Source organism: Puma concolor, chromosome B1 (genome assembly GCF_028749965.1).
Source record: "Puma concolor isolate L17-30 chromosome B1, mPumCon1.1.hap2, whole genome shotgun sequence".
Lineage (NCBI taxonomy): Eukaryota > Metazoa > Chordata > Mammalia > Carnivora > Felidae > Puma > Puma concolor.
In genome coordinates this window covers 136,034,653-136,058,161 of record NC_141670.1, presented here as the reverse complement: position 1 = coordinate 136,058,161, position 23,509 = coordinate 136,034,653, and the positions used below count along the sequence as shown (strand labels likewise).

Sequence of the window (23,509 nt, the reverse complement as noted above, 5' to 3'; positions counted from 1 at the left end):
TAAGAAACAAGCTTCTGTTTTATCACCTGGGTGTCTAAATATCCAATACTTATTTTCTTTCCACTTTCCACTTTACCAGACTTTTAGTGGACAGTTATGTTTCAAGATCATAGTGCATTTTGGAATTATTGTATGCAAATATAATGAAAGAAATGTAATTAGTTTTAAAAAATAGAAGAAAAACAGCATATTATTAGTGACAGGTTAAAAGATCATTGTTTAATAGTCATAATTATAGTACATTATCCAGAGTTTTAAGATTATTTTGAAATTCTTTTATAGGACACAAGCTAGTATAGTAAAGAACATCAAACCTTAAATATATTTTCCTCTAAGATTTTAATTCAACACTGTGAATTGCGTATTATTTCAATCAGTTTCTGAATGAGCTACCCAACTATGTAAGAATCTAGGAGGAAGCCATCACTTTAACTTCTCCTCAAGAGTTTCAAAGATAGTTTCAGAAAATATGAAATGACAGATGTGCTTGGAACTTAATTTTCTATTCTATGTTAGGACAATATGCTAAAGAATTCTGTGTTCTCTGTTACAAGTATGACTGAAGACCATTTCCATAGTGAGAATGAATTTCTTAAGAGTCTGATATGGCTGTCCCTAAATATTTACCAATATCATTTCAAATTATTAAGTTTTGCACATGAGAAATATACATTCCTAAAGCATTGTAAATCCAATTTACCTGGCTTCACTTGGAAACATGTTTTCAATGGCTTTGGTGAATTGTTTTCCTTGATTTTTTTTAAAAAAGTTTTATATCTAATAATAATGTATTGTGAATGTCACAGTTTGTCTTGTGAGTCATGAAAACATAAAACCCCTAATGAACCAGAAATGAAAAGGGGGCATTCTCATAGTTACCCCCACATATTTGTTCTCCTGGGAGTGGCAAAAAATGTAAATATATACTTTGAATATTATAATTATTTGAAAAAAGACATATAGATAATACTACTATTCTCAGGTCTCTAGAATATTTTCTCATCTGTCAGCAAAATCAGTTACAAGGTAGAACCCGTCCCAAAAGACATTTAGACCAGCCTTGGGGATTATGTACAGCCAAACTAAAATTATCCAGAGATTCTCAAAGAATGGCATTATTATACAGGGAAAACAAACAAACAAAATATAAAATCCCTCAGCATAAACACAGAACCACTTGTGGGAAGAGCACAGTGGGACACTGGCTGCCTAACTTGCATACACTAGGTCCTACCACCCTGTGCTCTGATGGAACTGCCCCTCTCAGTCACACTTGCCTCAGTCCCAGTGGATAGACCCCTCCCCCAGAAGACAGCACAAACCCCTGCCCACACCATGTCTCCTGACAGGAGAGTTTTGCAGAGCCTCAGTTTTGATGGAGGTGGTGACAGGTCTTATTTCACAAGCAGACCAGAGCACATCTAATTAAAACCCACCAAATTCAGGACAGGGACCAGACACTGCTCACAGCAGGCAAGAAGAGTCTCTGCAGACAACTGGCCTAGAGAATAGAGCAGCCAAAACACAATAGTAGAGTGCAAGCAGCACACACCAGAGACACTTCCTGAAGTGCCATGCTATGGGTACTACATAACCTCTTCTTCATAAGGCCATTACTTTTAGGAGCAGGAGATATAATTAGCTTTCTAACACAGAGAACGAAGCAGAATCTTAGACAAATGTGAAGATATAGGAATTTAACCCAAATGTAAGAGAAAGATAAGGCCAAGGCCAGAGATCTAGGTGAAACAGATATAAGATATAAGTAACATGCTTGATGGAGAATTTAAAGCAACAGTCATAAGGATATTCACTGGACTTGAGAAATGAATAGAAGACATCAGTGAGACACTTACCTCAGAGATAAAAGAGTTAACAAAGAATAAATCCAACCACAAAAGACTCTTAATAATAGAAAACAAACTGAGGGTTGATGGAGGGAGGGAAGTGGGAGATGGGCCAGATGGGTGATGGGTATTAAGGAGGGCACTTGTGATGAGCACTGGGTGTTGTATGTAAGTGATGATCACTGAATTCTACTCCTGAAACCAACAGTGCACTGTATGTTAACTAACTGAAATTTAAATTTAAAAAAGAATGAGAGATGAAAGTACAATAAACGAGATTAGAAACATGTTGATGCAATGAACACAAGGCTGGAAGAATCAGAGGAACAAATTAATGACCTAAAGTAATGGAAAAAAGTGAAGCTCAACCAAAGAAGGAAAGAAGAAACGAAAATAAACTTAAGAAACTCCATCAAACATAATAACATTCATATTATAGGAGTCCCAGAAGAAGAAGTGTCAGACAAAAGAAGGCAGAATATTTATTTGAAAAAATAATAGCTGAAAAACCTCCCTAATCTGAGGAAGGAAAAAGACATCCAGATCCAAGAGGCACTCCCATCAAAATCAATAAAAGCAGGCTCACACCAAGACATATTGTAATTAAATTTGCAAATATAGTGACAAAGAAAAAAAATCTTAAAAGTAAAGTAGCAAGACAAAAGATGTCCTTAACTTATGAGGGAACATGCATAAGGCTAGCTGGAGATTTTTCAACAGAAACTTGGCAAGCCAGAGGGAGTGGCATATATTCAAAATGCTGAATGGAAAAAATCTGCAGCCAAGAATACTCTATCCAGCAAGGCTATCATTTAGAATAGAAGGAGAGATAGAGGTTCCCAGATAAAGGAGATCATGACACTAAACCAGCCCTGCAAGAAACAGTAAAAGGGACTCTTTGAGTGGTAAGGAGAGACCAAAAGTGGCAATATAAAGGCAGTTAACATAAAAGCAGTAAAAATTATTATTTCTGTAAAAATAAGTCAAGAACTCACACCAAAAAAAATGATATAAAAAATAATTATATATACCTAAAATGTGGGGAGGAGAGGAGAAAAGAATGGGTTCAAACTTAAATGACAATCAACTTAACATAGATTGCTATATGCAGAAGATAACCATATATCAAAAACCACTAATAAACATGCAAAGAATAAACAGAAAGAAATCCAAATATATCACTAAAGAAAATCAGCAAAATATGAGAGAAAGACAAGAAAGGAGTAGAGAAAATCTCCAGAAAAAAAAAAAAAAAAAACACAAACCAGTAATAAAATGGCAATAAATACACATTTATCAATAATTACTTTGAATGTAAATGGACTAAACACTCCAATCAAAAGACATAGAGTACCAGAATGAATTAAAAAAAAAAAATCCATCAATATTTGCCAATAAGAGACTCATTTTAGACTTAAAGACACCTGCAGATTGAAAGTGAGGGGATAGAGAAACATTTCCCATGCAAGTGGATGTCAAAATAAAGCTGGAGTCATAATACTTCTATTGAACAAAACAGACTTTAAAACAAAGACTGACAAGAGACAAAGAAGGACACTATAATAACAAAGGGGACAATAAAATAAGAAGATATAACAATTATAAATATTTATGCACCCAACATGAAACACTCAACTACATAAAACTTATATATTTATATAAACTTATATATAACTTATATAAACTTATATATATATAAAACTTAACAACAAACATAAAGGAACTAATGGATAATAACACAACAATAGTAGGGAACTTAACCATCCCACTTATATCAATAGACCATCTAAACAGAAGGTAAACAAAGAAACAATGGCTTTGAATGACAACACTAGACCAGACCGGCTTAACAGATATATTCAGAACATTCCATCTTAAAAAGCAGAATACACATTCTTTTCAAGTGTACAGCGAACAGTCTCCAAAATAGATCACATATTAGGCCACAAAAGAGGCCTCAACAAATACAAAAAGACTGAAGTCATACCATGCATCTTTTATGATCACAACACTTTGAAACTAGAAGTCAACCACAAGAAAAAATCTGGAAAAAGCACAAATACATGGAGGCCAAACAGCATGCTACTTAACAATGAATGGGTCAACTAAAAAATCAAAGAAGAAATTTTTTAAAAAAGCACATGGAAACAAAGGAAAAAGAAAATACAACAGTAAAAAATCTTTGGTATGCAAGCAAAAGTGGTCCTATGAAGAAAGTATATAGCAATACAGGCTTACCTCAAGAAGCAAGAAAAATCTCAAATAAACAACCTAAACTTATACTTAAAGGAGCTAGAAAAAGAACAGCAAATTAAGCCTAAAGTCAGCACAAGGAAGGAAAAAATAAAGATTCGAGCAGGAATAAATGATGTAAAACTAAAAACAAAACAAACAAAAAAAATAAAACAAATCAATGAAACCAGGAACTTGTTCTTTGAAAAAAATCTATAAAATTGATAAACCTCTCCCTAGAGGAGAAAGAAAAGAGAAATGACCCAAGTAAATAAAATTACAAATGAGAGAGGAGAAATACCAACCAACACCACAGAAATACAGCAATCATAACAGAATATTATAAAAACTATATACGTCAATAAATTGGCATTAGAAGAAATGGATAAATTCCTAGGAGCATATAAATTACCAAAACTGAAACAGGAAGAAATAGAAAACTTGTACAGTTCAATAACCAGCAAAGAAACTGAATCAGTAATCAAAGAACAACAAACAAGCAAAAATCCAAGTCCAGAGGGCTTCACAGGCTGATCCTACCAAATACTTAAATAAGAGTTAATACGTACTCCTCTCAAATTCCAAAAAATAGAAAATGAAGGAAAACTTCCAAATTCATTCTATGAGGGTAGCATTACTGTGATACTAAAACCAGATGAAGACACCACTAAAAAAGAGAACTACAGATTAATATCCCTGATGAACATGGATGCAAAATTCTCAATGAAATATTAACAAACTGAATCCAACAATACATTTAAAAAATGATTCACCCAATCAAGTGGGATTTATTCCTGAATTGTAAAGGTGGTTCAATATTTGCAAATCAATCAACCTGATAAATCACATTAATAAAAGACAGGATAAAAACTATATAATCTTTTCAATAGATGCAGAAAAAGCATTTGGCAAAGTACATTGTCCATTCATGATAAATAAGAACCCTCAAAAAAGTAGAGTTAGAGGGAATATACCTCAACCTAACAAAGGTCATATATGAAAAACCCACAGCTAATATCATCCTAAATAGGGAAAAACTGAGACCTTTTTCTTTATGGTCAGGAATAAGACAGAGATGTCCACTCTCACCACTTTTATTCAACATGGTACTGAAAGTCCTAGCCACAGCAATCAGACAACAAAAAGAAAAAGGCATTCAATTCAGCAAGGAAGAAGTAAAATTTTCACTATTTGTAGATGACATGATACTATATATAAAAAACCCTAAAGCCTTGACTAAAAACTGCTAGAAATGATATGCTAATTCAGTGAAGTTGCAGAATACAAAATCAATGGGCACAAATCTGTCGCATGTCTATACATCAATAATGAAGCAGCAGAATGAGAAATTAATGATCAACCCATTTACAATTGCACCCAAAAAAATAAGATACCTAGGAATAAACCTAACTGAAGAGGTGAAAGACCTGTACTCTGAAAACTATATAACATGGATAAAAGAAATTAAAGACGACCACAAAGAAATGTAAAGACATTCCATTATGGATTGGAAGAAAAAATATTGTTAAAATGTCTACGCTTCCCATAACAATCTACAGATTTAACGCAATCCCTATCAAAAATCCCTACAACAGCATTTTTCACAGAGCTAGAAAAAACAATCCTAAAATCTGCGTGGAACCACAAAAGACCCCAAATAGACAAAGCAGTCATGAGAAAGAAAAGCAAATCTGGAGGCATCACTATTCTGGATTTAAGTTATATTACTAAGCTGTCGTGATCAAAACAGTGTCATACTGTCACAAAAATATACACACTGATCAACAGAACAGCATAGAAAATCCAGAAATGAACCCACAATTATATGGTCAATTAATCATTGACAAAGCAGGAAAGAGTATCCAGTGGGGCGCGGGGGGGACAGTCTTGTCAAGAAATGGTGTTGAGAAAACTGGTCAGCTACATGCAAACTGAACCACTTTCTTACACCATACACAAAAATAAATTAAAAATAGATTAAAAACCTAAATGTGGGACTGAAACCATAAAAATCCTAGAGAAGAACACAGGTATCTTTGACATCAGCCATAACAACTTTTCCTAGATATATCATGTGATGCAAGGGAAACAAAATCAAAAATAAACTATAGAGACTACATCAAAATGACCCTATGAGCAGCAAAAGAAATAATCAACAAAACTAAAAAGGAATCTACAAAATGGGAAAAGACATTTGCAAATGATATATCCAATAAAGGGTTAGTTTACAAAATATATAAAGAATTTATAAAACCCAACACCCAAATACCAAATAATCCAACTAAAAATGCACAGAAGACATGAGTAGACATTTTTCAAAAGAAGACATACAGACACATGATAAGATGCTCTACATCACTTATCATCAGGAAAATGCAAACCATAACTACAGTGAGATATCACCTCAAACCTGTCAAAATGGGTAATATCAACAACATAAGAAACAACAGGTGGTGATGGGGATGTGGAGAAAGGGGAACCCTCTGGCACTGTTAGTGGGAATGTAAACTGATAGACAACAGTATGGACATTCCTCACAAAGTTAAAAATAGAACTATCTATCCAGCAACTGCACTACTATTTACCCAAAGAATATAAAAAAAACTAATTCAAAGGGATACATGCACCCTGTGTTTGGAGCAGCATTATCTACAATAGCCAAATTATGGAAACAGCCCAAATGTCTACTGATTGATGAATGGATAGAGAAGATGTGTGTATATCTATTACACAATGGAATATTACTTAGCCATAAAAAAGAATGAAATTTTGCCATTTGCAATGACATGGATGGAGCCAGAGTATAATGAGTCAGTCAGAGAAAGACAAATACCATATTATTTCACTCATATGTGGAATTTAAGAAACAAAACAGGTAGTGGCCTTATTCTCTGCCTTTCTCTTCTTGTATCTGAGGCTGCTCTGCTCTTATCAGCCCCTGGCCCACAGTCTCTTTGAGACCAAGCACCATGCCTTCAATTAAGTTGCAGAGTTTTGATGGAGAGATATTTGAAGTTGATGTTGAAACTGCCAAGCAGTCTGTGACTATCAAGACCATATTGGAAGATTTGGGAATGATGAAGGGAAGGATGACCCAGTTCCTCTACCAAATGTTAATGCAGCAATATTTTAAAAGGCCATTCAGTGGTGCACCCACCACAAGGATAACCCCCCTCCTCCTGAGGATGACAACAAAGAAAAGTGAAGAGATGATATCCCTATTTGGGACCAGGAATTCCTAAAAGTTGACCAAGGAATACTTTTTGAACTTATTCTGGCTTTGAACTGCTTACACAGCAAAGGTTTGCTTGATGTTACATGCAAGACTGTTGCCAATATGATTAAGAGGAAAACTCCTGAGAAGATTCCCAAGACCTCTAATATCACAAATGACTTTACTGAAGAATAAGAAGCCCAGGTACACAAGAGAACCAGTGGTGTGAAGAGAAGTGAAACGTTATGCCTGACACTGTACCACTGTAAGGATGGTTCCAGATAGTAGTTGCACTGCTCTGTTAAATGTCTGTTAACATTAGACAAACAGTAGACAAATACAGCAGCAAATCAGTTGTTTTACCAGAATGTTGTCCTCCTTGCATGTGGAGTTTGAGTACAGATTCCAAACTTATGGCTGAGTTTCTTCTGGTATGATCAAAAGTTTCTTTTTTCTTTGCTCTGAAAAACTGACATGTAGGTTCTCTATAAGAGAGATGGCATTTTGGGATTTCCATCTCTAAATATTTCTAAATCTTAGAAATCTCTCTAAAGCAATTTCTGCCTAGCTTATTTTTAGTTAACTTTAGTTTAATAAACCTTTTAAAAGTTGGCATTGTGAATAAAACAAGTTGCAAAAAGTTTTCTGAAAAAGAATTAAAATAAAAACAAAACAAACAATCATAGGGGGGCAAAAGAGAGAAGCAAACCAAGACACACACTCTTTTTTTTTTTTTTTTTGTTATATATGAAATTTATTGTCAAATTGGTTTCCATACAACACCCAGTGCTCATCCCAAAACGAAGACACACACTCTTAACAACAGAGAACAAACTGATGGTTACCAGAGGGAAGATGGGTGGGGGGATGGGTTAAATCGGTGATGGATTAAGGAGGACATTTATTGTGATGAGCACTGAGTGTTATATGTAAGTATTGAATCACTAAATTGTACACCTGAAACTAATATTACACTGTATGTTAACTACCTGGAATCAAAATAAAAACTTAGAAAGAAAATGGAAAGACCATATGGCAGTAATATGGGGGGAGGGGGTGTCAAGATGAATCTACATTATGCCAACACCTGAAAAAAGAAATCCTATTAATATTACATAGTCAATGTTTATCAAGCTTTGATTACATAGAGATAACTTTAAAAAACCATAAAAATCGAGGCTCTCCTTTTCTCCAGCATCTATCTCTGAATATAAAAACTATTCATTTTATAGTAGGATAAATTGTTATGAAGGAAATTATTGACCTTTTTAATGGTCCACTAAAAATGCAGAAAAACAACTAGCTTTTAATTGTGTGCATAATTTAAAAATATAGAATATATAGGAAATCTTATTGCAGCTATTTCAGATTTTATTTTATGAAAAATCACATGCATAAAATACTTTTCAGATTAAAATTAAAATGGCATGTTAATAGAATAATTTTGACTTGTCAGAACTGAAAATCATCATTCATGGTTTGGAAAAAAATATTTCCTAGTTTTGATCTTTAAGTGATTATTAAAAAATTAAATTCATACAGTTTAATTGATTATAAATGTAGTTCCCATTGAGTACTCTGTTTCTTTTTGAGGGTTATTAATTTCATTTTTATTTTTATTTTTTTTTAATTTTTTTTTCAACGTTTATTTATTTTTGGGACAGAGAGAGACAGAGCATGAACGGGGGAGGGGCAGAGAGAGAGGGAGACACAGAATCGGAAACAGGCTCCAGGTTCTGAGCCATCAGCCCAGAGCCTGACGCGGGGCTCGAACTCACGGACCGCGAGATCGTGACCTGGCTGAAGTCGGACGCTTAACCGACTGCGCCACCCAGGCGCCCCTTAATTTCATTTTTAAATGGGAGATTAAGCACGTGAATTGTCTACATGAATTCATATGATAATTTAAATTGTACCACTTTAAGAAAATAGCACATTACACATAGAGATTTGGCATACTATTTTCCAAAGAAATGTTCAAAGAGAATGCAAGGTCCCTATATATATCCACATAACCTACTGTTTGCTACTAATTTTTAAAATAGACTATTATGTGTCACCTGGGTGGCTCAGTTGGCTAAGCTTCTGACTCTTGGTTTTGGCTCAGGTCATGATCTCACAGTTCGTGAGTTCGAGCCCCACATCAGGCTGTGTGCTGAAAATGCAGAGCCTGCTTGGGATTCTCTTTCTCCCCTCTCTCTTTGTCCCTACCCCACTTATGCTCTCTCTCTCTCTCTCTCTCAAAATAAATAAACTTAAAAAAATTTTTTAAGAAAATGAACTATCGCTACTAATTTAATCTCATAAATATATTTTGAATATTCTGCTTGCATGTAAATGAGGAACCATGAAGACTACTGAAATTATTGATTATATCACTCACTTGCCTAATACTCAAATATATGAAAATTAATGTTAGCCCTGTTCTAAGAAAATTGTACTTACACAAGTTCATCTTGCTAATTTCCTTACAATAGCACTAATTTATAAGTTATTTCTTTAAAACCACCCTTGATTTATTCACCTTTATTTTTATGCAAATTAAATTTCAGCAAAATATTACTACTTCATTTTAATCCCAAAATATTGAATAACATCTGGTCAACATTTTTATCACTTATTGCTTCATTTTCAATTATAAAATCTCTGTACTTTTAAATACTTAATCTACTTTCTGTTTTATTAATCACCTTTTTTATCTGCTCAGATAGGAATGGCAATTTAATAGCCCTGGGAAAAGTTGTCTAAAAATCTACAACTGGGATAACTAGAAAAGGTACACTGAGGGAATATTAAAATTTTAGTTCCATTTAAAATTTCATCAGAAAAATATGAATTGATAAGGTTTAGAATCTTCACCCAAGATGCTAATAAGAAAGTCAAAATGCAAGGAGGTATATTTTTAATAGTCTAATGAATTATCCTGGTTTAAAAATGATTTCTATAGCATGTTTTATGATTATGATGTGGATATTTATGATGCATACATTATTATTACCCCTAAAGAGCTTGTTATCAAATGTGTAGAAGTAAAGTTACCAGACAAAACACAGGCAGTATTTGGGACATACTTATACTGAATAGTTATTTGTTCTTTATTTGAAATTCACATTTCACAGGGTATCCTGTATTTTTATTTGCTAAATCTGGGATTTTATGTAGAAGCATAATTATAGGAATACTAATTCATTTTTCCCTCACATTTGAATTGAAGAAACTCTTGATCTTTAAATGTTGCAAAAATATGTGTTCTTAGGACCAGCTACATAATCTGAGGAAACCTATGCCAAATGAAAATGCATAGCCTCTTTTTCAACAATTATTCTTCCAAGATGGCAATAGTAGGGTATTAAATCAAGTGCCCATGAAGCTAGCCCTGTTCTTAGAACCCCAGGCATTAGGATATATATGAACTAAGTGTCCTTACATTACAGAGAAACAAAAATTGGTTCATTTTTAACAGGAACAACAAATGTCCGTAAAGGACAACAAAGCAAATATTTTAGGCTTTGAAGGCCATATAGTTTCTGTCACAATATTAACTCTCCCATAAATAAACTGATGAGCATGGGTTGTGTTTCAATAAAACTTTATTTACAAAAACAGTTGGTGGACCAAAATTGTTGACCCTGTAGTTTGCCGACCCCTGGACTATGCTACAAACATAAGCAAAATTACCAGTTAGATTTGTTTAGATTCTAAATAGATATACCCACTAAGGCAAAAATTCATCTAGGGGATTGCAATCATTTCCCTGGGACATTATTTTTGCAAAGATATGTAACAGAATCTATTTTTTAATGTATGTATCTTTAAATTAAATTCAGTCATCTAGCTCAACTAAACCACTGTCCCAATTTTCTAGGTCCATAAAAATATATATCAGGAATGACAAAGGAGAAACATAATATATATTTGCTTTCTCCTCCTCTTCTATTTAATTTTTATTTACTTTCTTATGCTTTTCTTGGAATAAAACTTTAGAGTCCAAGGAAAGAACATGAAGAAAAGCATGAAAATGACTGTATGGCCTATATTTACTGGAGTAAAGGCTGCATGCCAGGCCATGCTGATCTGAAGATGAGACTGTTCAGGTCTAGAAGCCTCAAAGACTTTCTTGGTGTTCCAAGAGTTTTCACATAATGCAAGCCCCTTGGTAGTAAATAGGTGAAGCAGTTATTATTTTCACTTTAAAGATAGGAAACTGAGACCCAAAGAGGATAAATGTCTTCCTAGAGTCAAATATCAGAAATAGAAGAGCGAGGCTTATGTTCCAATCTTCTGAGCTTTTGGTATCACAGAAAGTACAGAAAGACTCCTGTTTTTGAGTAACTGATAGACAAATATGGACAAAGAACGAAACATAAAGACCCAATGAACAAAAACATACATTTGAATAATTTGGGTTATTCAGACATCCTTATACATAATCTAAGTTCTCAGTGAAGTCAGAATAATTGATGGTTATGTAAGACTTAGTTACAGGAATAATTGCAAGTTATAGGGTGGAGAAAACTAGTTTTAAAACAGCCTAGTGAAAAATATAAATTTTCTGAGGGACTTCCACAAAGATTTGGCTGATTGGGTATGTCCCAGTCATTTTGGTGGTGAGTTTTCAAGCTAATCCTTTCCCTCTGAGTCTGAAAAGAAGTGAAAAGTTACTATCTTGTACAGTGGACTGGGAAGAGTTGTGTCTAATCCATTTGGTTTAGCAGCTATCTGCAACAGGCTTCTTCCAGAGAAAAAACAGATTTTTCTGACCATTTCATTTTGGCCTGACTTTCTTAACCCATCCATCTTAATGGCTGGAATAAAAAGAGATGCTTGGAACCCCAGAATATTATATTATGTCTCCCAAAGTGTGTGCCTTCCTTTTAAATTATTCATTCTCACCTAATACCACTTTTAAATATGACTTTGAGTGAAAGGAAAAGAAAAATACAGGATTATTAGCCAAGGTTTTCCCTTTAAAACCAAAAAGAATATGTAAAATGACTGTCCTCTCAACCATAATATGTATCAGAGTGAGGCTGCCAGGTTTGATGCAAAGAAAATGAAACTTTAGAGTCATAGTATCTGGCTCAAATGCAGACTCCATAATGTACTAGCCATGTGACCTTAAACTTGATCTGTGTTTCCATTTCCTTAGGAAAAATAACATCTCTATTGTAGTGATAAGGAGAAGAAATGAATTACATTCTAGGGGCACCGGGGTAGTCAGTTGAGCATCCAACTCCTGATTTCGGCTCAGGTCATGATCCCAGAGTTGTGGGATTGAGCCTCACATTAGGCTCTGCACTGAGGGTGGAGCCTGTTTAAGAATCTCTCTCTCCCTCTGCCCCACTCCCCACTCACACGCATTCATCTTTCTCTCTCTCTCTTAAAAATAAAAATAAGGGGCGCCTGGGTGGCGCAGTCGGTTAAGCGTCCGACTTCAGCCAGGTCACGATCTCGTGGTCCGTGAGTTCGAGCCCCGCGTTGGGCTCTGGGCTGATGGCTCAGAGCCTGGAGCCTGTTTCCGATTCTGTGTCTCCCTCTCTCTCTGCCCCTCCCCCGTTCATGCTCTGTCTCTCTCTGTCCCAAAAATAAATAAACGTTGAAAAAAAAAATTTAAAAAAAAAAATAATAAAAATAAAATTAATGAATGTAAAGATTCTAATATGTAGGTTCAATGAGTAGTTTTATTTGCTCTCATCTTTTGAGTATAAGCAACAATACTCTTACAAAAATATATTTCAAAATTCAGAATAGATTATATTCAAAATTCTGAATTGAATTTGATATATATTATAATGTTACTTATAAAATATGAACAGTTTCTGTTTTAAACTTATTAAATATCTGGTTTTCACTTTAATTTCCTTTATTATACTTAGGTGCTTTTATCTAATCAATGAACATCTAGACTAATTCTTCGATAATAAACACATATAAAAATAAATGGCTGATATTCTGACAAATGTATTAACAAAGAGAATTGTTTTCTTTTCCACTCAACTAAACAATGAATCAACTTTTCCCATTCACCATTTCCAAATCACCACGATCAGTTTCCCTAATAATATGGATTTTTTTATGTAAAGATCCCCGAGTTAACTTTCTAATTCTCAAAGATTATAATAACAGAAATACTATCTACTAAATTCAGGGAAAATTACAATCTTAGACATAAATCTCCTTGTAAGGAAAAATTTCAGCCATCTTATATACTTGATAAAGTAGGCAGAACTTGAACACATTTTCTAAAAGCCATGCAGCAACATATTAGAAGAGAGAAGAGTCAAGGGAAAATAAATAAATAAAATACATAAAATAAAATAAAATAAATACTACTCCAGGTATCCCTTCTCTACCTTGATGCTATAGTCATTTTCCAGATTATTTTCCAGACTGATAAATCATATTATTCTTTTAATTTAAATGGTGGTGCCATTAACTGAAATTGGGACTTCAGAAGAAGGAGGGGACTAGAGGGTGAAGTTGACAGATATAGTGCTGAGTTTGAGGTGCTTGGAAACCTTAATTGTGGAGATACTTAGTCCATGATCATACATACTGGCTTATTCTACACACAGCCACCAGAGGAACCTTGCTAAAATATTAGAGCATACGTCTTTACTGGGCAAACTCCAAATGGCTCCAATTTCATTCAGAGTGAGATCAAAAGTCCTGAAAGTGGTCCTTTAGGTTACTCAATCTAGCACCATCAACACCTCTAAACTTGCTTTCTACTTGCCTCACTAATTCCATTCCAGCCACACTGGCATGGTAGCTCCTCAGAGACCTCAGGCTCACTCTCACCTCAGGGCCTTTGCTCATGCTCTTCCCTTTGCCTAAAACTCTCTTCTTCCCAATACCCATGTATCTTCTGTCCTGGCCGGCTTCAGCTCTTAACTCACACATCACATTCCCAGTAAGGTCTTCCCTGACCACCCTAGTTAAAATTGCTACCATCTGCCAATCCCAGTACGGTGAACCCTCGTTTCCTGCTTTCTTCAGACCACAACACTGTTCTCTGTAAACATGAAATGTATTTTGTTTGTTTGTTTTTTCGTTTGTTTGTTTGTTTGTTTATTACCTGTCCTCTCCTACACCCCCAACCTCCTTCCTGACCCGTAGAATATGAATTCCGCAATGGCAGGGAATGTTGACTTTTGATTCACTGCTACATGTGAAACAACATAGTAGCAGCTCAACAAATATATGTTTCATGATTAATGCCACAGTGCAGGAAAGATGCCCAAATAGAAGCAATGGTTTAGAAGACCCATAAGTGGGGTGCCTGGGTGGCTCAGTCAGTTAGGCATTGATTTCAGTTCAGGTCATGATCTCAGGGTCATAAGATCAAGCCCTGATTTGGACCCTGAGCTAAGAGTGGAGCCTGCTTCAGATTCTATCTCTGCCCCTCTCCCACTTGCACACCCTCTCGAAATAAAAAAACATTTTTTGTTTTGTTTTTTTTTAAAGAGTCACATAGTGAAGGCTGACATTAGCACATCCACTGTGCTATACAGACACACACTTTTCTAGATGTTTTTATAGCTCTTAGGTTACAACTAAAGAAGCATTAAGCTAGGGAGAAAGTCTGTATGAAAAAGAGAAGCAGCAAAATGTTTAGGCACTTTTAAAAAAACACTTAGAGAAACAAAGCCAACCATTTTGTGCTTCTAAATAATTTGTGAAATTATAACACATTCATGTAAAATCATTTTTAATGAAAGATAACACAAAACCAAAGAATGCACTGAACTGTGCCAATCTATGCAATGGGGAGTATATGAAAGGTAAAGTTCTTGCATTTGAGATGCCTGCAATTTCTAAAATAGATTTTAAAATATATTACTACTCATCAACACTTACTTGGTCTTGATCTTATGCCTCTATTTAATTATGCATCAAATGAAGGGCAGTTTTAGTGTTTCAACTCACAATAGTTCTTAATAGCCTCCTTCAGCATGAATAAGTGAACTGCCAGATGAGAAGCAACTCTAATAAAAACAGGGTCCTGTAGGAATTGTAAAATGGCTTATGATGCTTCCTGTGAATATCAGAGAGGGACTATAAAGTACCACACAAAGTGTGGATATGTGTTTTGTGATTCCTGGAAGACATGTTGGTAAGGCAATAAAATGTGAGCCACCAATTTAAAAGGCAGCTTTAGGAGGGATAATCAAAGAGCTGAGTTTCTTATCAAGTATCCCTGTCTTTTTATTATTATTATTATTTTGAATTGCTTCACACGATCTCTTTGAGCCTGAGAAACTTTCTTTTTGAAATTATACCGTGAAATTTAGCAGATTACTCCCCGATCCTTGAATACTGACAATATTCTCTATGTAACACTTTATAGAACTAATATTCAGGAATTTTAACCAATATGTGGTCTAGGTCTAGGGCATTTTCCCTCCTCTTTATAAATATTAACATAGCTTTCTCTAGGATAGCTACTTGACATTCTGAGTCATTACATATATCTAAAAATTCAAGCTAGCATTTGCAACCAATTTCCTGAAAAATATGACTCAAATAAATTATATCCAGTAGCCTGTATTGCTTGTCTCTTTTAGGCCTGTGTATGTGTCATAATACTAATTATAAGAGCTCTATATACAGCTTATATTCAAGTTGCTTTGAAGACACTGATTTGCTGAATCCAACTGTTTACCTGGTTCTATACACTAGCACTAGTGCTAATTCTTAGTAAGGAGAACATACTTCTATGTTTAATTATTTAGGTACATGGGTCTAGCACCCAAGAAGGATGTTATACAAGCCAGTAAAATAGTTTGTGAGTGAAATTTAAAACCCTTGACTCTAAAACCAATCTTGCCATAAACGATATAATCTTTGGTAAGTTCACTTAATTCCTTGTGGTCTAGATTTCTTATTTTCAATGAAAGGGTAAAGTGGGTGGTGTTTAAGAATATAATTAAACCCTAAAAAATATATTATTCTAAATTATTTTTAGTTATTTTGTCTACAATTGGTTTATATGACCACCGGATTTGCAAAATGTACACTCTTGGAATACACAGGCTAATATTCTTTCTTACTTTCCAGACACGTTTAATAGACAGTGAGTGCATGCTTTTCCACTTAAATTTGAGACCCATTCATTTAAATTCATTGAGACCCTTCATTCAGACCCTTCCATTTAAATTTGAGACCCATCATTATATACTGATAGACATTCAAAAATAAACTGGATAATCCTAAAGGTCAAACTTTTAAAGAAAACAAAAACTTACATAAAGAACATTATTGCTTGCTTATATAGAATTTAGTCTTGGGGCGCCTGGGTGGCTCAGTCGGTTAAGCACCCAACTTTGGCTCAGGTCATGATCTCACGATTCGTGAGTTCAAGCCCTGCACTGGGCTCTGTGCTGATGGTTCAGAGCCTAGAGCCTGCTTGGGATTCTGTGTCTTCCTCTCTCTCTGACCCTGCCCCGCTCACACTATGTCTCTCTTTCTCTCAAAAATAAACATTTAAAAAAATTTTTTAAAAAAGAATTTATTCTCTGCTATAGCCTTTCTAAAACAACATCAGTTGTGGTTAAATAATCAAGAAGTAAGAGCTGACACTTCAGTAGAGCTTGCCTTGTGTTCTTAGTAGTTTATGTCTAATAACTCAAACTTCACAGCATTTATAATGCACTATTAACCACCCCCACTACAAATGAGGAGACTAAGTTAGTTAGGTTGTCTAAATCCACAGAGCGGGTAAACAGAAGAGATGGGATTTGAACACAAGCAGTGAGAATATTTGTGCTCTTAACCATTATATCCTCCTACACTCAGCCTGTTTGGTTGGGGGAAGTTAATTCCCTACAACTTTGAGAGGGCCTCCTTCAAGGGAGGCAATGACAATCATCCCAACCACCTTACCATCACTATATGGCATTCCTTGACAAGCACAAGGACACAGGAGAGTGCACAACCTAAATTGGACCAATCAGACTAAAAGAAAGAATATTTACTTCATGGTAGAAAGGAAGGTCTACCCCAAAACAAGGATGTATATACTGCCAATCATCACCTGCTAATCATGAAGGAACCCAGTCTGGGGATCAAAGCCCAAACAAAAGAGGAAAGAAAAGCCAAAAGAATGATGAAGATGGGAAGCTGATGCCCCCCATTCTATTACACTCTCAGCTTGCTCTGTCTGTGTACTTTTTTCTATTTGGATAACAAGTTCCTTTATTCTTTAAACCAATTTGAATCAGGGGGTCTCTTTCTTATACCTGAAGACATCCTGACAAATACTGGTATAATTAAGCACTTTATTTACAAATTCTAAATTGTTAAAAATCATTGTTCACGGGCGCCTGGGTGGCTCATTCGGTTGAATGTCCTACTTCAGTTCAGGTCATGATCTTGTGGTTATTGAGTTCAAGCCCTGCATCTGGCTCTGTGCTGACAGCTCAGAGCCTGGAGCCTGCTTCAGATTCTGTGTCACCCTCTCTCTCTCTGCCCCTCCCACCCCTCTGTGTCTGTCTCTCTCTCAGAAATAAATTAAAAAAAAAACAATTATTGTTTAATCTAACCTGTATTCTCCTTCTGCCCTGATCCCAAGACCTGTTGTAATTGCAGGATTTACATTTATGTTAATTCCCATTGAATCTTACCACTGAGTCATTTCTTTTCCAGGACATTCATTCATTTGACAATTAATTATTGAGCACTTACTCTGTCTCAGGCATTGTGAGGCTCTGGTTTTGTGAGATAAATTAGTCACAGTCCCTACCATCACAAAATTAATGTCTAGGAAGGAAAAAAGACAACAAATTACCATAACATGCAATGATGCTATAATTTATAAACACTGTGTGTGTGTTTGTGTGTGTGCATGCACATGCACACATGTGTGTGATGTAGGTGCTCTGAGGGCATAGACAATGGAATCTCTATGATGTCTTGGAGGACTTTATGAATACTTTACAAAGGAGGTAACATTTTATTTGGATCTTGAGATATGACTAGGAGTTTTACAGTAGAGAAGGGGCATTCTAGGCAGTGGGGAAAATCATGATCAGTATCATATAACTACAAGAGTGTTGAAAATGTTAGAATGGTGGGTAGCTCCAATGATGATGTGCTTCAAAGATGTAAGAAAAGAGACAAGCTCTAAGAATTCAGGCCTGGTCAGTCTCAAAAGTCCATCTGGTCTTTTGTTCTCATACCTGAAAGTACCTTAACGCTTTTCCTCACTTCAGCCACCATTATCCTCTGTTGGGTTAATAGAGTTAAATAAAGGCCAAAGTTATGTATCTTTGGCTTTTCTAGTTCTCCATCTAACACCAGAGGCAAAATCTCAAGGGATGCGTTTAATCACCATTATGGTGTTTGTGCAACCCTGATATTTGTGAAATCCTGCAATTACTTTCTTAACAATCATAATTTCCAGTTATGATCTCTCAAATCTCTCATTGCTTTACTAATTTTTCTAACCTTCCTTTTCACAGTTAGTTTTGAAGTATTATTGGAAATTTATTGGTTATTTAAATTAAAATGTTAATTTATTAACTTCTTCCTGTAAAGCCAAGTCACAACTTCAAACTAGATACAAACTATATTCTAACCCAGTTAAGAGAATGTAAGAAAACTCAATAAAGTTTTTTTAAGTCTCAATTTGTCATTTAACATTTAAACAATATACCTTTTTGAGCACCTACTATATGCATGTTATAAGGACTGGGAATTTTATGAAAATGCAGCCTAGCACAAAGTGAACAGGAAATGACTAAACGATCAAATCTAAAATGGCCACAGCCTGAAAAAAAATGTTGATGATAACACAGAAGAAGTTTCATAGAGCTCATGACTCCATAAAGGAAGAAACTTTCTCAAATCAGATTCCACTGAGCAATTCTTCCTGCTCATCTAAATTGAGGATTAAGATACAAGATCTCCTAATAATGCAAGGTCAACCAGAAAGCTTTACCCCCATCATGAAAGGTAACAGAGAAGCAGACTGGAAACCCCCAAAGAGCAGTGATGCCATTGTTTCTGGAAACAAAGAGCAGCTGAATTGGCAATCTTATTAAATATTTCAAAGAAGAACAAACCATACATTTCAGCATTGTGATGGTGAGAAGACAGAAGTGCTATCTATAAAGATACTATTGGGAATCCATATTCTCAATAAACTCAGAAAGCCTTAAATTACTCTGAAATTGTTTTCAAGAGTAGAAGTTAACAGATGTGAAACAAATCAGAATTAGCAAGTCAAAATAACATAGGATAAGAAATCCAAATAGGTCCAAGAAAATTCTCTTCCTCATTTCAACCTCCAGCTTCTATCAACACCCTAATGAAGAGAAACTGATGTTTAAAACCAGATAAATATATATATATATATATATATATATATATATGTGTGTGTGTGTGTGTGTGTATCAGATATATATGTATCTGAAAGCGTGCAATATATATATAACGCTTTCAGATACATGTAACAAAACAGTAAATAGAAGTTTATTTTTTTCACTTCAAAAAACACCTAGAGGTGGGCAGATTTTGGTATTGCTTTAGTGGCTTGATTATTTAAGGCCAGTGTCTCTGTGATTCTCCTGTGCAGGGTACTTCAGCATCACAAAATGGTTGCTGTAACTCCAGATATCACATCCTCATTAGTTGCTAAAAGAAGTAGGAATGGACTAGTGTCCACCAAATTGGCCCCTGTTTACTTAATGAAATTTTCTCATACACTGTGTTGGCAGACTTCCACTTAGGTAGAACCATGTCACATGACCACCCTTCCAGCAAAAGAGGCTAGAAAGAGAATTCTTAAGAAACTTTTCCAGGCTCCATTGTGAGTGGAATAAGAAAGCAGAGAGAAGAAGGGTTGGAAAGGACTTGGGGAGTCCATCAGGACTGGGGCTGCCTGCATATGCAGGTTGCAGACTAGGACATAGTTTTTTGGTCCATATAGTGGGTTTGACCATTGCTAACAAATCTTTTTGCCTTGAATCACATATTAAACAGTCTTTTCAAATATTTTGATGCTTATTTATTTATTTTGAGAGAGAGAGAGAGAGAAAGACAGTGAGTGCAAGCAGGGGAGGGGCAGAGAGAGAAGGAAGGAGAGAATCCCAAGCAAGCTCTACGCTGACATCCCCCACGATGTAGGGCTGCATCTCACCATCGTGAGATCATGACCTGAGCCGAAATCAAGAGTCAGATGCTCAACGGGCTGAGTCATCCAGGCACCTCTTTCTTTTCAAATATTTTAAAGACTGATTTCTATGCCAGGTGGGCACCTTGATGATAGCTGCAGTCAAGATACTTAAACCTGAGAGAACAGATCAGAAAAACCTCATGAATACATAATGATGCCTTAACAAACTCATTCCTGATTGTGTAGCCTACACATGATTGAACCATCATAAGAATGTTAAATAAAGATGTTAAGTGTGCTACAAAAAGCTTCATGTCTAAAAGGAGGGAAATCACATGAGGTGAGGCTGGTCACAAGCCACAAATACAAGGCATCTAGAGGTAATACCTATGACTATTTCTTATAAATTTGTCTTTGTTCAAAAGCAGGCAAACCTTGTAAGTTCTTTCTATAGTAAAGTGTTCAGCTACATTCACAGGAATGCTCATCTTTACAAACTTCTGCAGGCAGTTTAGTACATGCAAAGAACTGCGACCATTAATTAGATAAATCTGTTTGTCTAGCCTACAGAGAGTTTTGAAGTAAGCATTTCTCTCCACTAACTACAGAGGTGAGTAGCTGATTTTAAAGTGATCCTTGTACTGTACATGCGGTCATTTTAAGTACCCACATCAGAGGTCTTAAAACATCCCAGATAGACAAGCTCTATTCTAATCCAAACAACATTAACAGAAGGAGATTCTAATAGCCTCTATTTAAGTATATCATAAAAATAGCTCTCATTCCCATTGAACTATGCTTCTGTTATTAATATTGACTAAAAGTCTAAAGAGTATGGAATAAAAAAAATTAGAAAGAGACAACACTTATGCAACTTTGAAGTAAAAAATCAAGTTATCTCTGAAAATTTAAATTATGTCTAAATTTCATGAGGGGTCATCTAGAATACCCTGTCTTTAAATGGCTTCCCTGTGGACTACAGAAAGTACCAAAGAAGGAGAAAGTAAATCACACAATTTCTGGAAACTTAACCATTGCCATTGCTGTAAATGGACAATGCTTCCTGGGGCCTTAACAATGTACTGGTGTCAAGGAAACGTGTTCTCAAAGAGCCAAGCTGATTAATTTCACCAACGGTCATGAGCCACAACACAGCCAGGGGACATGACAGATTGACTGTAGGAGAAAACTATTATTTTTCCTCTGTGACCAATGCTGTAACTGTTGAAATCATAGCTGGGAAGAAGTAAGCTCAATCATGCAGTTAAAGTGTTGTTTTGAACCAACTGGCCAATAATTTTCTCACTGAAATAAAACTTCAGGGAGCAACCCATGGAAGTGAAGGAATGTCCCATTACAACAGATAGTTGCTTCCACATTCTTCAAGCCATTGAGGAAAGATGGCAGTGTACATTCTCAATGTCAACCAAATACCTTTTTTAAAAGACTTAAAATAAATAGAGCATGTTCTAATAAATATTCTCAAAAAGTACCTACAGACTTATCATGATCATGTTTATTTTTTAATAGAAGATAAACTAACCATCAAATGCAGTTCCTTTGCAAATGACTTATTAGTAATATCAACAAAGTGACCAGTCTGCTTAATCAGTAACATATTCTTAGATTACTGTTTTCTGAAGAAAAACAATGATAAAGGGATTCTCATTTTTATATTTAAAAAAAAAAGACTAAAATGGAGGCCTGGGTAGGCTAGAAAATGGGGTTTGTGAAGAGTAAGGAAATGGAGAAGCCTTCTGATTCAATTTTGCTTAGGATTATTGCTATTCTCCAGTTTACTGATAGCAACTCACTGTGGGCTCCAAAACAAATACACCTGCTTTTTTAATGTACAGAAAATTAAAAAAAAAAAATTTTTTTTTTCAACGTTTATTTATTTTTGGGACAGAGAGAGACAGAGCATGAACGGGGGAGGGGCAGAGAGAGAGGGAGACACAGAATCGGAAACAGGCTCCAGGCTCTGAGCCATCAGCCCAGAGCCTGACGCGGGGCTCGAACTCACAGACCGCGAGATCGTGACCTGGCTGAAGTCGGACGCTTAACCGACTGCGCCACCCAGGCGCCCCATAATGTGCAGAAAATTTTAAATGTATGTCCTGGTGTCAATGAATGATATTGATTGTGACAATCTCTCACTCTTTTGCTGATTTCTTCCTCAATGCACATGACCTTTTAGAATAGGGTGCTGGGACACCTAGGTGACTCAGTCAGTTAAGTGTTGGACTTCAACGCAGGTCATGATCTCATGGTTTGTGGGTCTGAGCTCCGCATCAGACTCACTGCTGTCAGCACAGGCCCACTTTGGACCCTCTGTCTCTGTCTCTCTCTGCCCCTCCCCCACTGGCACGTTTTCTCTGTCTCTCTCAAAATAAATAAATAAACTTAAAAAGCAAAACTGCAGCAAATGAAAAAAATAATAATAAAATAAAATAGAATGCTGAGGCAGAAGGAGATATTCTCAAGTGGAATAGCTAGCTCCCTTTCTTTCTCAATGCATACATGCTCTCCTGATACATTTCCCGTCTGCTCTTATGCAGTGCCAGGCAGAGGACTTTGGAGACCTCTGCTATATACCTAATTCAAACTATAATCTTATCTTGAACGACAAATTTACATCAATACCGAATATTTTAAAAATTAAGAATATCTCTCATGTTTTCTGATTATAAACTCTAGAAAAGTTGCCAAAACCAAATGTTCTTTTTCTGCATGAAGAAATGAGGGGGGAGGGGGTTGCCTCTGTTTTTGCTAAGCCCTCAAACATAAACTAAAATATGCCTCTTGGATAATCCAGCGCTATGGGGTTCAGAAATTGAATTTGTCTTATTTTAGATATCTCTTTGTTCTTAATTTTCTCCTCAATGAAATTTAGGTTAAGCATGGAGAACATATTTCCGCTATGAATTTACAGCATCAAACAATATCTGGCATGTAGTTAGTACTTAATATATAATTATTCAATGAAAAGATGCCAGAAAATGCAAAGAGAATAGAGAAGACAAACGGAAAGGAAGGAGAGAAAGGCATCAGACAGGTACAGTATTACTGAATTAAGCATTTGTAGGCAATGGAGAAAAC

At 35.5% G+C, this 23,509-nt stretch overlaps 1 protein-coding gene and 1 pseudogene across 4 annotated transcripts in view; one reads left to right on the top strand and one right to left on the bottom strand.

Moving 5' to 3' along the window:
• Nucleotides 1-23,509, bottom strand: part of MAPK10 (mitogen-activated protein kinase 10) — a 316,114-nt gene that overhangs the window by 193,284 nt on the left and 99,321 nt on the right. The window lies entirely within an intron of this gene.
• On the top strand, nt 7,003-7,532 carry LOC112858499 (S-phase kinase-associated protein 1 pseudogene; annotated as a pseudogene).